Genomic DNA, 14,776 nt, shown 5'->3' with positions numbered 1-14,776 from the left:
CACTTTAATACCACACACCATAGTTAATAGTATAGATGTGAGTATAGTATGAAATAATTTTGTGACGTCAACTTGCATTTTGATTAAGTTACCACAGTTGTCCAATTCACAGTCATCAAGTTCTGAAAAATAATGACTTATATGTATTTCTATTAAGCAATTCTATTTCCTTCTTTTAGGAATACCAAACTGTTTTCTGAATATTTTTCATAATATTGACAAACAGTGATATATGTGTGTGTATGTACTGAACTACAAACTATAAATAGAGGAGCAAAGATAAACAAATTGTTGAATAACTGCAGCAGAAGTGTCATCATCTTGTGAAAATCTAGAAAGGAAACACGGTCAGTTAAATTATAGTGTAAATACATACAGAAAAATATTTCTACAAGATCTAAATTATGTTGTTATAAGCAATAAAATATACAGATATTTTTTCAGCATGCTGCTGAGTAAAATGGCCACATTTTAATCTCATTTCCATGTTGTCATTCATTTCTGACAGCTGATATGTTTGAACCTGTAAATTAGAGAATGTTAATAAAGAGAGGCAGGTGAGAAACACAGAACAAGAAAAAAATAGTGCCGATTCCATAATGTCTTTGATTTTTCTTAATTTAACTATGGCTTTCCTATTCATGTGTTAAGAGAATAAACTGTAATATCTCTGCATTTATCTGCTCCACTTCAAATCATATATATTTACGTGCAGCATCAGTGTATTGGTTGGTTTCCAGGCTATTCATTTGCAAAGCACTTTGAGGGATCTTGAATGTGAAAATTGTTATATGAAGCCAAATACTATTCTGCTTTTAAATGACTCATAAAAATGCCTCCAGTTAAAGCATTTCTATGTATACACAAGTTTGGGTGTGTTTATACATACCCTTTAAACGCAGACATTTTTATGAGACTTTTTAAAAGGTGAACAGATTTTGAGTTTATATAGCACTTACCGATTTTAAGGTATCACAAAGGAATGAATTATGGTGCATGGTGGCAACAGACTTAATAGACAAATGTTACTAAGAAGGGATGTTGTCTGAAGTGTTATGTGTTATAACACTGTGTTATGAAAAATACCATGTGATTTTTTGCTTTTTCTTAGGCAACTGACTATTCATTAAAGGGACTGGAATATAACATCTTATATGAAAGATGGCCCCTCTTTTTTTCCACTTTCAATTTCACTTTCCTAAAAGTCTTTGATGGGGAGGGAGCGCTAGGCTCTGCTGTGGTACATTAATTTGTCTCAGTGTATTCACTCCTACTGGCCTACAGTTAGGAGCTCTATGATATTTATAAGTGGTTGTGTCATAGTAGTGGAAGTAATGTTGGGGTGTATTTTCACATGTCCATTATTTTGTACTGTGATACTATCAGATCCAACCGAGTAAACCTGACAGCAGATTTCTTAAAGTAAAAACTAGGGTTAAGGAGTACAGATTCTGTCATCCCTCCTTACTACAAGTTGCTGTTCGGAGACCTCAGTTTAAGAAAGACGGTTAAGTCTGTCTCTGTATAGGATGCCACTTAGGAGTCTGCCTAATATTAAGAGATGATTTCCATATAGGCCAGCATGGTTTTAAGACGCTCTCTGCTAAAGAAAGTACTCTTTTTCCCTGGGGTGTACTACAAGATGTTAATAATCTCATTACTGAAGCACCTACATTTTTATTGAATAAAACAAGAGTATAACATACTGTCTTGGACACTTTGTTTTATTGGATCCTCTTTCCTAATTTCGTTGTTCTTTATTGTTTTACCTTGACTGATTTGTTTTCTTTAATCTGGTGAAAGTTGTTGTGAGGCACTCTGAAACTGCTGCTTTGCTAAACACCAGAAGGGGGTTACATTTCCCTGGCAGATCGAGTGAACTTTGTCATAGCTTGTGTCGTGGTTTAACCCCAGCCAGCAACTAAGCACCACGCAGCCGCTCGCTCACTCCCCACCAGTGGGATGGGGGAGAGAATCAGAAGGGTAAAAGGGAGAAAACTCGTGGGTTGAGATAAGAACAGTTTAATAATCGAAGTAAAATAAATTAGAACAGTTAAATAGGCAAAGCAAAAACCGTGCACGCAAACAAAACAGAACAAGGAATTCATTCACTACTTCCCATCGTCAGGCAGGTGTTCAGCCATCCCCAGGAAAGCAGGGCTCCATCACGCGTAATGGTTACTTGGGAGGACAAACGCCATCATGCCCAATGTCCCCCCCCTTCCTCCTTCTTCCCCCAGTTTATATACTGAGCATGACGTCATATGGTATGGAATAGCCCTTTGGCCAGTCTGGGCCAGCCCTCCCCCTGGCTGTGCCCCCTCCCAGCTTCTTGTGCCCCCGGCAGAGCAGGGGAAGCTAAGAAGTCCTTGACCAGTGTGAGCGCCACTTAGCACCTATTTAGAGACAGCTTAGCACTACTTAGCAAGAACCAAAGCATCAGTGTATCATCATCGACATTGTTCTCATCCTAAACCCAAAACACAGCCCCATACCGGCTACCAAGAAGAAAATTAACTCTATCCCAGCTGAAACCAGGACAGCTTGGTATAGCTATATACTTTTTTGAAATCTGGTAACAAATGTTTTGCTTCATTATTTGCTTTGCATTATGTTTCTTATCTGCTTTGTCTTAGTACATAGATTCTTATTATCTACAGCAAAATTTAGTTATAAACTGAATTTTGAGATGCCCTGACCGCAGCTTCAAACTAGATGCTCCTGTTGCACTTACTGTCTTTTAGTTCCCATTGTCACTTACCAAATGACAGATTTTCTCCAAACAAGAGTGAGAGGTGGCAGACTATGCAATGCCTTCACCCACAGAAGTAGTCTGTTTTTCAGTTCTGTTTTATATGTTATGTCTTATAAACCACTGAAAACTTTGACAACAGCATGAAATACGATGGGACTTGTGTGGAATTGGAGATGCACCTTGAAAATGACTTCAGCTAAAGGAAAACGCTTCAAAATAACAAAATGAGTCTCACGGAGAATGTGTTAATGATCTGATGGATTCAACTGCATATTAAAAAATAATGATGGTAGAGAAATGATAGTACTGAAATCCATTCTTGGTTTAAAATACTTAGCTAGAAACAGAGAAATTAAACCTAGCTAAAGTTAAATGAAACCTCTTTGCTTCAACTTTCCTGGCATTGATGGAAATAACCTTGGTTCTGGTCTTTGTCAGAGAAATAAAGCTGTACGATTCACTGAAGAAAGGGCTCAATGAACAGGCGTGACAGGCTTGATTCATCAGCATCTTTCATGTTACATTCCAGGAGTAATTATTTATTCCTGTAGCAATTGGCTTTAGTTTTGGTTGATCCTAGCCTATTTGGTAACACAGAGCAGGAATAAAGCTGGCTTAACCTTGGTTGGAGACTCAGTTGCAAAGATAGTACTGTTCTGTTATTGGCAAATAGCAGGCACTTGGCCAGGCAGAGATTATGGCTACCATGTTGCTGCCCTGCTCATTAAATACCTGCTGGTAAAGCTCCTTTTGGGAGCTGCAGTTAGTAGGATTTAGGGAAGCCATGAAAATGCACTGTGGATTTCCTTGGAAAAGGACCAACAGCCAGCAGAATGCCCTAGGTCTAATCCTCTTTCTTCAGGTGGCAGACTGTCGGAACGGATTCTCCTATGAAATTTTTGCTGTCTGATGTCTGCACTTGGTTGGGCTAGTATAGGAAAATGAGGAATTAATTAAGCACTAATTAATAGTAACATGTAAACTTAATGAAGATTCACCTAAAGTGTAAGGCATGGCCTTTGGTGATTTGTTTCATACCAGTCTTACCACCTGTCCGTCCCTTTTCTTAATTTATAAGCTATATTTTAGGTCACAGACTTGACCTTCCGATCATGTATTTTCTGTCTCTAACAACTCATAAATTATGATTAGGTACCCTGCTTCAGGCGTAAAGATGTGTGTTTGGCTCACTGTCGGAAGAATAATTTTCACGCACAAGCATACAGATGAATGAGAAAGCAAGTCTGTGAGCGCATCTAAAGAAGGCCACTCTGTGACTCAAAAGCACATACTGTTTCAAGCACTTCATTTAATACGTATGTTTATGGAAAGGGATATTTCACTCCAGTGCATAAGACCTACAACAGCCACCTAAACTAGGCAGAAAGAAATAGGTAGGAGAGTGTCTATATTTTTCCAATAGCTGTTTCTGGAAGGTATGTCAAGGATCTTTCTGTGTTAAAAGACAGACACATTTGACCACATACCACTTAATGAGGATGCATTTTACCATGTGAAACTTCAAAAGTCTTTCAGATTGTGTCTTTGTGTCCTGAAACTTAGGTTTTTACTTATTGAAGTAGTTGAACTCTGCTAACACAGGAAAACTAGGTACACTCATCAGCCACAAAGTTAATCAAAGGCTGTTCTTGACTGCACATACAGACGGATTTCTGGTCTATGTAAATGGATGTATATAAACAGGAGTGAGGTCTATAGAAAATGTATCATATAAAAAATTGCTATTCATTCTCTATTTTTTATGATAGCATGGCATCTGTTCTCAGTGATAGGAGCAGAGCTAATTCTATCCATTTGAAAACTAGTATCAGTAACAGAGAGAACAAACAAACAAAATTTTGTTAATGTTGGATTCTGAGAACTCATCCAGATAGTCCAGGAGACAAGAATGAACTTTTCATGTCAATGTCACTATTATTTCTACAGTTTCTACTCAAAAGAAGAACAAATTATCAGTGTCATTTGCTTGGCTGTGACAGAGAGAACGTGATCAAAGAATAGATTGCAGCTTTTTTGTCCTGTATTTCTAAGTTTTGTCATAAGCAATTTCTATATGCTCTTCTCTAGTGTATCAGTTGCCCCCTTACACTGAGAAAATGCATTTTTATTCAATTACTAGATCAAATAGAAATCAGGAGGAAGGACTCATCAGTGGCCTGCATACAATCCTAACTATTTTTAAGGGTAAACAACTTCTACCTATGAAAGTTGGTATGCTATTTAAATTTTATAGAAAATCATATCAGATCATCAGGTAGGTTCCGGAAATACAAGTATAAGACAGACTTCAATATTAGAGAAGCATCTGATACAGTAGTTTACTCATGTGTCTAACACTCAGCAAAAGCTGTATATGCTTCATGGGGACTTCGTTATTATGCGCAGGAAAGGTATTTCACTGGATTTGGTTCCCAAGGCTGTAGAGTGTACTGAGTTGTTTAAACATGAATATGAATGTCCATCTTGAAGCAGTGACTGGAGAAAAAAAAAAAAAAATGACTACCCTTATACTCAAGCTCTTGTCAGTAAAAGCAGTATGCCGTAGTGAATTTCAGTCCAACAGGTAAAAGTCTCAGAGGGTCTTGAAGAAGTATGAAGGAGATGATTATATAATTTGGGTATATCATCAAAAGCGAAGTATGCCCCAAAAAAGACATTAGCAAAATAGCATGTATAGTAATATTTAGTAACTTATTCTGGTACACCTTTAGAAACGTAATCAAAGTTATTCTGTGTAGATGCCCTGGAATTCACAAAAAGTGCAAGACAGACTCCCTTAAAACATCTTAAGTATACTCAGAGCAGCTATATAACAGTCACAGGGGAAGTAGTCATAGATATTTTTTAATTTTTCAAGGTGAAGGTGAAGAAAGTGTAAGTAAATCATCTGTCCTTCCTAGAAGCAAATAAAAGTGCTTTCAGGTGTTAGGATTGCAGATTGCTCCACTATTTAGCAAGTTCTGTTGCATATGCTCCTCCCAAATGACCCATGCACTTCCTGGAGAAGATGTCTTCTCTCAGCTGCTAAGCCCATTACTACCTTTGTCACGCAAAACTGGTTTGCTAGCGTATAATAATTTGCTTAACAGACTCATTTATTTACTCCCCTTTTTGCAAAGAATTGCTATAAGCTTTATATCTGTAAAGATAAAAAGAATTATTTTTTTTTTTTAGCAAAGAAATAAATAATTCTTGATTTAAACTTTATTTCAGGAAAATTTAGGAGGAAAATAATTCCTTCTTCATTTATGTTTCAGCAGTCTCAAAGGATGGTGTCCATAATTCCTTGTTGCATTCACAATTAAATAAAGCTGCTAGGATACAGTAAAAGGCGGGGGGAGGAAGAATCTTTGAAAGTTTTGTTTTAACTGGTTCTGAAGCTCAGTGCTGTTATCTAAACTGGACAGTGAAGAACTGGTATTAACACCTGGACTTATGTCTATGCAAAATCCAGAGTTCCTAAAGTAGCAATTCAATGGCTTAGTGTTGAAAACCTCCTAAGTGAAATTCTGAAGCTCTTTTCATGTAATGCCGATTCATATTAACTGGAAGTGCATTAATTTTCACACAGTCCTGAAGTCTTAACTCCTTGCCCTATATAAGTTTGTGAGGAATAAAACATTTTGAAGTTAGTGATTATTTTCTTCCTTCTTTAAGACAAAACTTAAATTGAGACACATATAACAATACCTTTCTATATGTACATATATAAGTATGTTTCAATGGAATGTTCTAAAATTATCTTTGTCTAAATCTTAGATTTTTCCCTTCTTTCCTACCTACCCTTTAAGAGCATACTTACAATCTTGGTTATACTCAGGCTGTATGTTCTAATAGAATATAAGTCTTTGGAGCATTAACAAATCTCTCAGCTTTTAAATAGACTGTGACCTATTCATTTACAGGGCTACTTCAATAAAGCAATAGCTCACTTAGGTTAATGATGGATCATGGTGTGCTTCGATTTGCAGTGTGCAGACTTGCCCATTATCCCCTAATGTTTGTATGGGTCATGTTATCACATCCAAATAATGATTCATGCCACCCCTTGTTCCTGGAGATGCTGCAGTGATTACAGGAAAGCTCGGCATACTAGTGCACAAAGCCTTTAGGGTTCTGTTGGCTGCTGTTGAATTATTATTTTTGGCTAGAGTATGATAAAGCAGGAAAGGCTCAGGTTTCTCTGTGGCTGTGACACCTTCCTCTTGTGACTCAGTTGGCCATCTGGCTGAGCAGACGGGCTGGACATTAGTAGAAATCAGATCTGCCTCTCTCTGTCTTTTGCTACTTGCTTTTTTCTTTTTTTGGTGAGGAAAGTTAGCTGACCCTGACCTGCTGTGAGAGATTATTTGCAAGTCGAGTGCCTTGTGATCTTTTTTTTTTCCTCTCAGCTTGAGTATCTAACATGAGGATGGAGCAATTTCCAACAGGAAGAAAACATATCAATACTTTTGTACTGACTGTAGATATCACACAGGAGAGACTCGGGCTGGTAGCACATTGAAAAGGGAAAAAAAGTATATGTTTTCTAGTTGTGAATACACTGCAAGTACCAACATAATAATTTCTTTTTCCAGTGCTGTCACACTGTCATTTACTCTGAAGGATTGTCCTCACTTAGGCACAGCAATTCAAAACATTCTAAGTGATAGGATAAGAAGTGAAATTTTGAATGTGCTTGTAAATCCTTGTAAAATGCTCTTAAGGTTTTTTTTTACTTCTCATTTTTGGGGATGATCTGGGTTTTCTTGCCTACCCCTGCATTTATACTCAGTGACCATCAGGCTGCTCACTGGTCCAGCTGCTAACAAACACTGAATCTTGTTAAATGCTTCCAATAAAACTGTCATAAACCTCACTAGCACTAAACCTTCCAAAACATAAAACACTTCTAGTTAATATATACTACAGCTAAAACATGAATGGGCAGGGGAATAGTTTCCTTATATTTTCTTATACGAATGGTCAGGGGAATAGTTTCCTTATATTTTCTTATACAAATATATAAGACCTAGGAAAATAGGAAAAATTAACTTTGTTTGCTACCAACTGCACATACAACCTAGATAAAGAAGAAATTGCTGTAAGAAATAATGCTGTTCTTCAAGTGAATTAGTTTTGTTATTGCTGAATTTAAAGATTCTCCAACAGCTTTTGTCACTAGGGAGAGAGAATAGTTGTACATGGTTCAAGAACACTTTTCTAAGGAAAGCCACTGGTCGTGAAAAACCCAAATGGGAAGCACCTGTTCACATTGTTTTTTCCACTTTCTCTGCTTCTAGACAATGACAAATACAACCACAGTTAACAGTGTCAAGTAGCAATGAAATACTTTAAAATACATTTTCTTTAACCCTTTCTACTTCTTTTCTCACCCACCTACACATAAAAACCACATTTCCTAAATTGTTCAAGTACTATAGAGGGGATTGCTTGCTTAAATCAGACATTAGAAATAGAACTGTATGTGATTAAAATAATATTGTTGTGTTGATGTGCTGGGCATAGAATAAGGGAAAAAGATGGGCACTTCCAATCAATGAGTAAAGTAATTTCATTACCTTACAATAGATTTGGCTTTCATTATATAACATTTTTATTCTGCTCTAAAAGCATTATACAAGGACCTCCCCAGAAATAGTGCCAAGGATCTCAAAACTGTAAGCAGATTTCAAATCTAAATTAGATTTCCCAGCTGCTTAGTGGTATATATTCACAGTGAAATAGTGAAAAATGGCTTTTGAAATGTTTACTACATTAAAAGTCTGAAAAGTTTTGCATATTTTAATTTGCTGAGAGTTGCAGCAAATTTAGGACTCATAAGTCCCTTGTGATAGTTGCTTGAAGCATTAATAGAAAGAGGTTTTCTTCTTTTCCCTTGCCTTGCCTTAACAGTATAATGATTTTTGAGGATCGATATTATATTCCCGTGTTTGGAAGCTTAAAGTCATACAATCTTATTTCTCTCAAGTGTTTTTCCTCCTTAGGCATATAGGGCTTACTGAAATTTGAAAGGATACTCAAACTCACCATTTGCAAAGACCAAAATCCAAGGTCTTGGATTCCTCCTTCCCAGCTCCCATTTCTAGTGATAAATATATAAAAAATTTCTGGTGTTCTGATCATATCTAAGAAACATTCAGAATTGCTTCATATTCTGAATACAATGACCCATCTTTCAAACTTTGCAGACTAATACCAGGGAACATGTGAACTATGGGCATTTTTTGCAAGCAAGGCAAAGATTGTCATTCAAACCGTAACCATAGTTGTAACTATTACTTAGTAATTTTGCAACAGAGTAATTTTTGTAATGAAACATAAAGGCTTAACATTTCAAGATTTCAAAGTTTGTGTTAATGCTAATAATTGTAGATTAAGTTGTCTGCCAGGTATAATGCAAAAGTATGGGATTTTTCCATTTTGTTTTTATTTTTATCTTTATCTTCAATATGTAAATATAATGCGGCATATCTGTATCATTATGTCCTTATTTTCGTTGCATTGAAAACAGTGCAGTGAAAACGATGGCCTGAAAGAAATATTTGGTTCTATTGTTATTTTTCATATAGATGAGTGGCATACATTCCCAGAAAGAAGAAATTGTAAATGTCACCATGACAAAATATCTACATAGGAATTTGTGGACTATTTTATTTATTTGCTATGTGAAAATATATGATGAGAATTCATACGTAAGTCATTATTCTTTTTATCAACTTTGAGAGGATAGATTAGGGTTCTTGTTCATGTCTTGATATTTTAAATGGAAATAAAAGATCCTCAGAGGAATTTAGGGGCATAAATTCCTTCTGTTGCATTCTAATTCTCAAGTAGGATCTAAGTGCTCAGATTTCCTCAGGATTTAAGTTAAACCCTTATATAGAGGCTGAACCTGGATAAGAAGTAATGCAAAGCAAGAAATGATGTTTTTTGTGTCAAATGCAAAGCTTTTTCTTTGGACGCTATCAAATATCTCTTGCCTATGTCTTACCTAAATACCTGTAGACATGTAAACTTACCTCTGTGATGAGTGTTAAGAAGCTCATTAGATCTACTGTAAGACAGAACACCTGACAGAAAAAAAAAAAAAAAAAAATCTTCCTCTCACAGCTTCTCCTGCAGTTTGCTTTATAGCATGTACTTTTTCCTCTATGAAGAAAACACTTTTCAAACTTCTGTGAACTTAGTTTAGAATTATAACATGGGGCTTTATTGTCCAATTGATTTCAAAGTACAAGGGCAATGTTTATTTCTGCCTCAGATATAATTTAGCAATTCCAAGAAAAACTTGGTACCATGGTATCTTAGTAAAGAAAATGGATAAGAGAGAAAAAAATGGCCTTGTTTCAGTAACAGTAGTGGTTTTCTGATGACTGCTGTCACTGTATCATTTCACTTCAATTTACTTATTTATTTATGTAAAATGGGAGGCTAGCCAGCATCTAATGCTGTAGGTAATATAAATTAATTTATGTGGATCAGCTTATTTTTGACACTAGGCAGCTAGTCCTGATGCCCTGTGCATCCATGTGTACGTGACAATTTCTACATTTGAAACTTTTATTGTTATTTTTTGTCCCCCTGTTAAGTTACCCAACTGCAGCAATAACTGTTGGCATGATGAGATACTTATTAAAAAAAGAAAAATTAAAAAAAAATAATAAAAATTAAATAATAAAGTTTGGAAGTTTGAATGTTACCTACTAATACTAAGTAAATGTACAGATGTGATTGTCAGCCTTTCATAGATGGGGAACTGAAAAGAGAGGTGCTGTGGATTACTGAGAATGGGTCGGTTTTGTCAGCCTCGGGATGAGCTGTAGAAGCCCTGGTCAGAACCTTCCTGATGGAAATATTTTTCTAGTGAGAATTTGATTTTCAGCTGAAGAAAACATCAGAATTTGCTTTCATGAAAGGAAATTTAAAATAAATAAATAAATAGTTGAAATAGAATATTCCCCAGACAAATGCACGAAAATAGAAAGCATTTAAGTCAGAAAGATTGCATGATATTGAAGTTGTTGTTGCCTCATGTGCTCCTTCTCACTGAAAGACAGAAACACTGTTTGCATTTCCCCCCACATAACGCTTCATGACCTTGACAGCCTCATTCACTAAGGAAAGTGTTGGTCTGTGTAACAGCATGGGGAATACAGTAAATAGGAGCAGATAGAAGTCCCACTAAAACAAGAGGAAGACTCTATAAATCTTGAACTCCCCCTGTTGTATGACATCAAGGAAATATTCCAACTGAGCATTTTGGCTAAAATTCTATTTTGTATTTTGGCCCTTTTTTCTTTTATTTCTAATATCATCCTTATATTTTTGAACATTCCTAAACTGTTTTATTTACTACTTCCTAACTCCACATTTTGTGCATAAGATTTAAGCCCCCCAAAGTATGTTTTATCTGTTACTTGTGAACTTAATAATGTGGAAAGCTGTGTTTATCCATCTTCTTTATAGAGGTTTTCACCTCTAATTTATTCAGCACTCAGTTTATTCTATCACTTCTTCACTCCAGATCAAGACTTAGAGAAGGACAAATGACACCGCAGACTAAATTGTAGAAGCTTAAGAGCTTGGGAGAATTATTAGGCCTTAGTTGTTGTCTGACAACCTAAATAATTATCTTAACATCAAGCTCTGACCCTCTTCTACACTTAGTGGAAGCACTGCACGCTGTTCCGGCATTCTTGTAACAGCTACAGCTGATTATTTTCCATCTTTCCTTGAGGACATTTATCAGATAGATAGCTTAATGTTGGTACCTTATGATTTCTTGACAGCTGGCCATAAAACCTGATAAATGCTCCTGCCAACAAAGCCACACATGGGTTCCAAAAAAAGTTTGCAAATTCTAATAATGTAGATTATTTGATTGATGCACAGTATGCAATTTAATTACAAAAATAAATGAGGAAGAGGAAATTTGTCACTTCCCCATTCATTATTCCTTAATTAGACTACAACTAATCAGGGTTTCTGATTGGCTAAAATAACCTCAGATATAATTTACTGCACTGCTGTTAGTCGGATAAAAAGGAAAGCATGAATTATCTCTCACTGCCAAAACAGCACAAAAGAACAAGGAAACAAGATGAACCTTAAAATATTGTAAACATTACTCTGTCTACAATCTGTCAGATTAGTAATTTATTACAAGAAATGAAATGCTTCTCTTGTGAAATGACAGAGTACATTTTTTCAATATGCAATATTTATGTATATTCTATTTCTGAGTACCAGAGTAGATCAATACTGCACCTGAGACCAATGCATTTATTTTGGTTTTGGCTTGTGTAAATGTATTCTGCATACTTTGCTTAACATCAAAACACGTCAAATGGGCCAAATGGATGGTGATAATAACACAGCTCTGAGGCTGTTATAGCTTCATTGCCGAGTCTAAATGTGGAGTACAAAATTTAATTTAGGTGGTTTTTTTTTTCCTAAGTCAATTATATTTTACCAGTCTGGTTATGCTGTGATGTCTTTTGTGTGCTTCTACTACCTGCATTGCTGGTCTATGTTTTAATGCATGCATATTAGGGGAGGAAGACAGGACAGAGAGAGAAAGTAAACTTTCCTTGTTATGTACTCATACATGATATTTTCTTGCAAGGGTGACATCAAGTTTACTTGTATCCCTATGATACATTAATGCACATATGAAAAGAGTATATTTATTTGTTTATGGGAATCTGATAACTATGCAGGCAAACAGGACAGGTGCGTGTGGTGGAGGGGGTGGAAAATTCTGATTAGTCAAAGTTAGCTCTTTTGAGGTACTGTCATTGCTTCAAGACATTTTGTATGGCCAGGATAAAGGAAAAGAGAGATAGGAAGAAAGATGTCAAAGCAGAAGTTATCACAGTGGTTAAGGAATACTGCTGGGATGTAAGAAAATAAAGTTTAAATCCCTATTTGCCTTGTCTACAACCCAGCTCTCATTTTAAGTAAGTGAATAAATAGCTTCACCTCCATACTGTTATAGCCTGAGTCTCTCCGAGGAAGTTAGTTAAATTTTTATAAAAAATTAAAATATCGCTGGTAGAGACAGGAATTCTAAATGACTCAGTAGCACAGTGGGCAGAATACTTACCTACGCTTTCAGAGGCAAGTTAGGTTTTTGTTCTGAATTGGGCTAAGCAGGGACTCTTAACCTTGGTCTCCCTAAATCTTGGATGAGTTACCTTCCACAGTATTAGCTGGTCTAAAATTTATCTTCAGACTCTTTACAGATGATTCAGTAGTGTCTGTGAGGAGTGGGAACACTTAAAGTGTGAAACAGTGTGATGGGCACAAGGTACATTTTAACCACCTCTTCATGCAACTTTTTTTTTTTTTTTTTTTTTTTTTTTTTAAGTTCTTATCTAGGGGATATGTTTTGGCTGCATTTATTTCCTCCTTATTAGTGTAGACCCAAAATGGTTCAAGAAAAAAGGCAGATGGTGAGAAGCAGGTATCTATGAAGAAAGATCTGTAATCTTGAATCTGTCTCACAGTGCAAAAACTCTTGAGGTTATGGCTAAAAATAAGTAATTCATTGAAAAGTTCTTATCTCCTTGTAATACAGCTGCACACAAGAGCAGCTTATGCACCTTGCTGAGGGCTCAAGCAACAAGCCGCAGAGTCATTTTTATTTCCTTTGATTCTATGGCTCGTAATTAAGCAGGTGCAATGTGTAAGACTGAGTCATGTACAGCCACCTTTGGTTCTCAATGCTTCAAATAGTGCATAAAAAATGACCAATTCATTCACAACCAATGATCTATCATCTGCAAGGAATCACTGGAAATGGCAGAAAACTGTGTACTTTCCTCTGTTTATTTCTGCAGTAAGATTGTTTCCTATGTTCTTTTCTAGGCAGAGCTTGTCCATGATGTGCAGGGCATCTTTTGTATGTGCATATGCATTTGTGTGGTCCCAGCATCCTGATAGTGTCCTTATTATCCCTTCTGTTTTCTTCTAAGCTTTTGATTATTTTTTTTAATTGCGCTTTTTCTTTCTTTTGCATATTTTTTTTTTTTCTTCTAATAATTTCTACCTCTTTTGGTCTTCCTGTATCTTCCCTTCTCTCATTCAAAAGGGGTAATGTAGCTCAGTAATGCTACCGTGTTAGATTTAGAGCCTTCTGCTTCATTCCAAGAAAGCTGGGTCACATCTGCAGCAAGCAATAGTTCTCAAATGCATCAGATACAGAGAAAGAAGCCTCAGGCTTTATGTAGCACAAAAAGAGCTGGAATATTTTTGTAGTGATCTGCATTTGCATCATATTTGTAACTTAGTAGTCTCTGCTATTTGATTGCACCTCTGTTTTTACCTCTCTACTTTGTAGAAATACATAGTGCACCATGGAATTGAGGATGTGAAGATGCATCCAATATCTCTGCATCTTTGTCTGTAAATACAAGAAAATCTCCATATAGTATGGTCTGATCTATGAGAAAATTATGTAAAGGAGCAAGGTGGAAATTCCTAGATATATGTAATCAACATAACTGGATTTCTGCAACGGTCCTGATTGGATTTTATTGTGCAAAGCTGAATCTTAGTTCAGATGACTATTAAAGCATTACATATTATGATGTCTCCTTGACTACATAAGCAATACTTCACTAAGAAATTTTTTGTTGTTGTTGTTGTAGAGGCACTTGAATAATTAAGCAACCAGAACAGGTGAAATAAGACAGCCTGTGATCTAGACTCTTCATATGGTTTTTAAAAGGTACGGAATTATTTTTATTACATTACTTCAGGCACCTCCTGTCTGACCTTGGCAAGACTTGCAACAAGGGCTTTTACAAAATGTTTTTAAGGAAAACTCATGTGTTTGAAATTTCCACACGGATTGAGACATCTCGGCAATCTTTAAAAAATGTGTGATATGTTATTTATTGAAGTATTTAACTTATTTCTGTCAAACATACAGGCTCTGAATTTACTCTGTTTGATGGTAACTTTTGAATGCTCTCCAGGTGCTGCTCTGTCTCA

This window comes from Platalea leucorodia, assembly GCF_965183815.1.
Source record: "Platalea leucorodia genome assembly, chromosome: 1".
Taxonomy (NCBI): Eukaryota; Metazoa; Chordata; class Aves; order Pelecaniformes; family Threskiornithidae; genus Platalea; species Platalea leucorodia.
Note: the sequence above shows the minus strand (reverse complement) of the source record.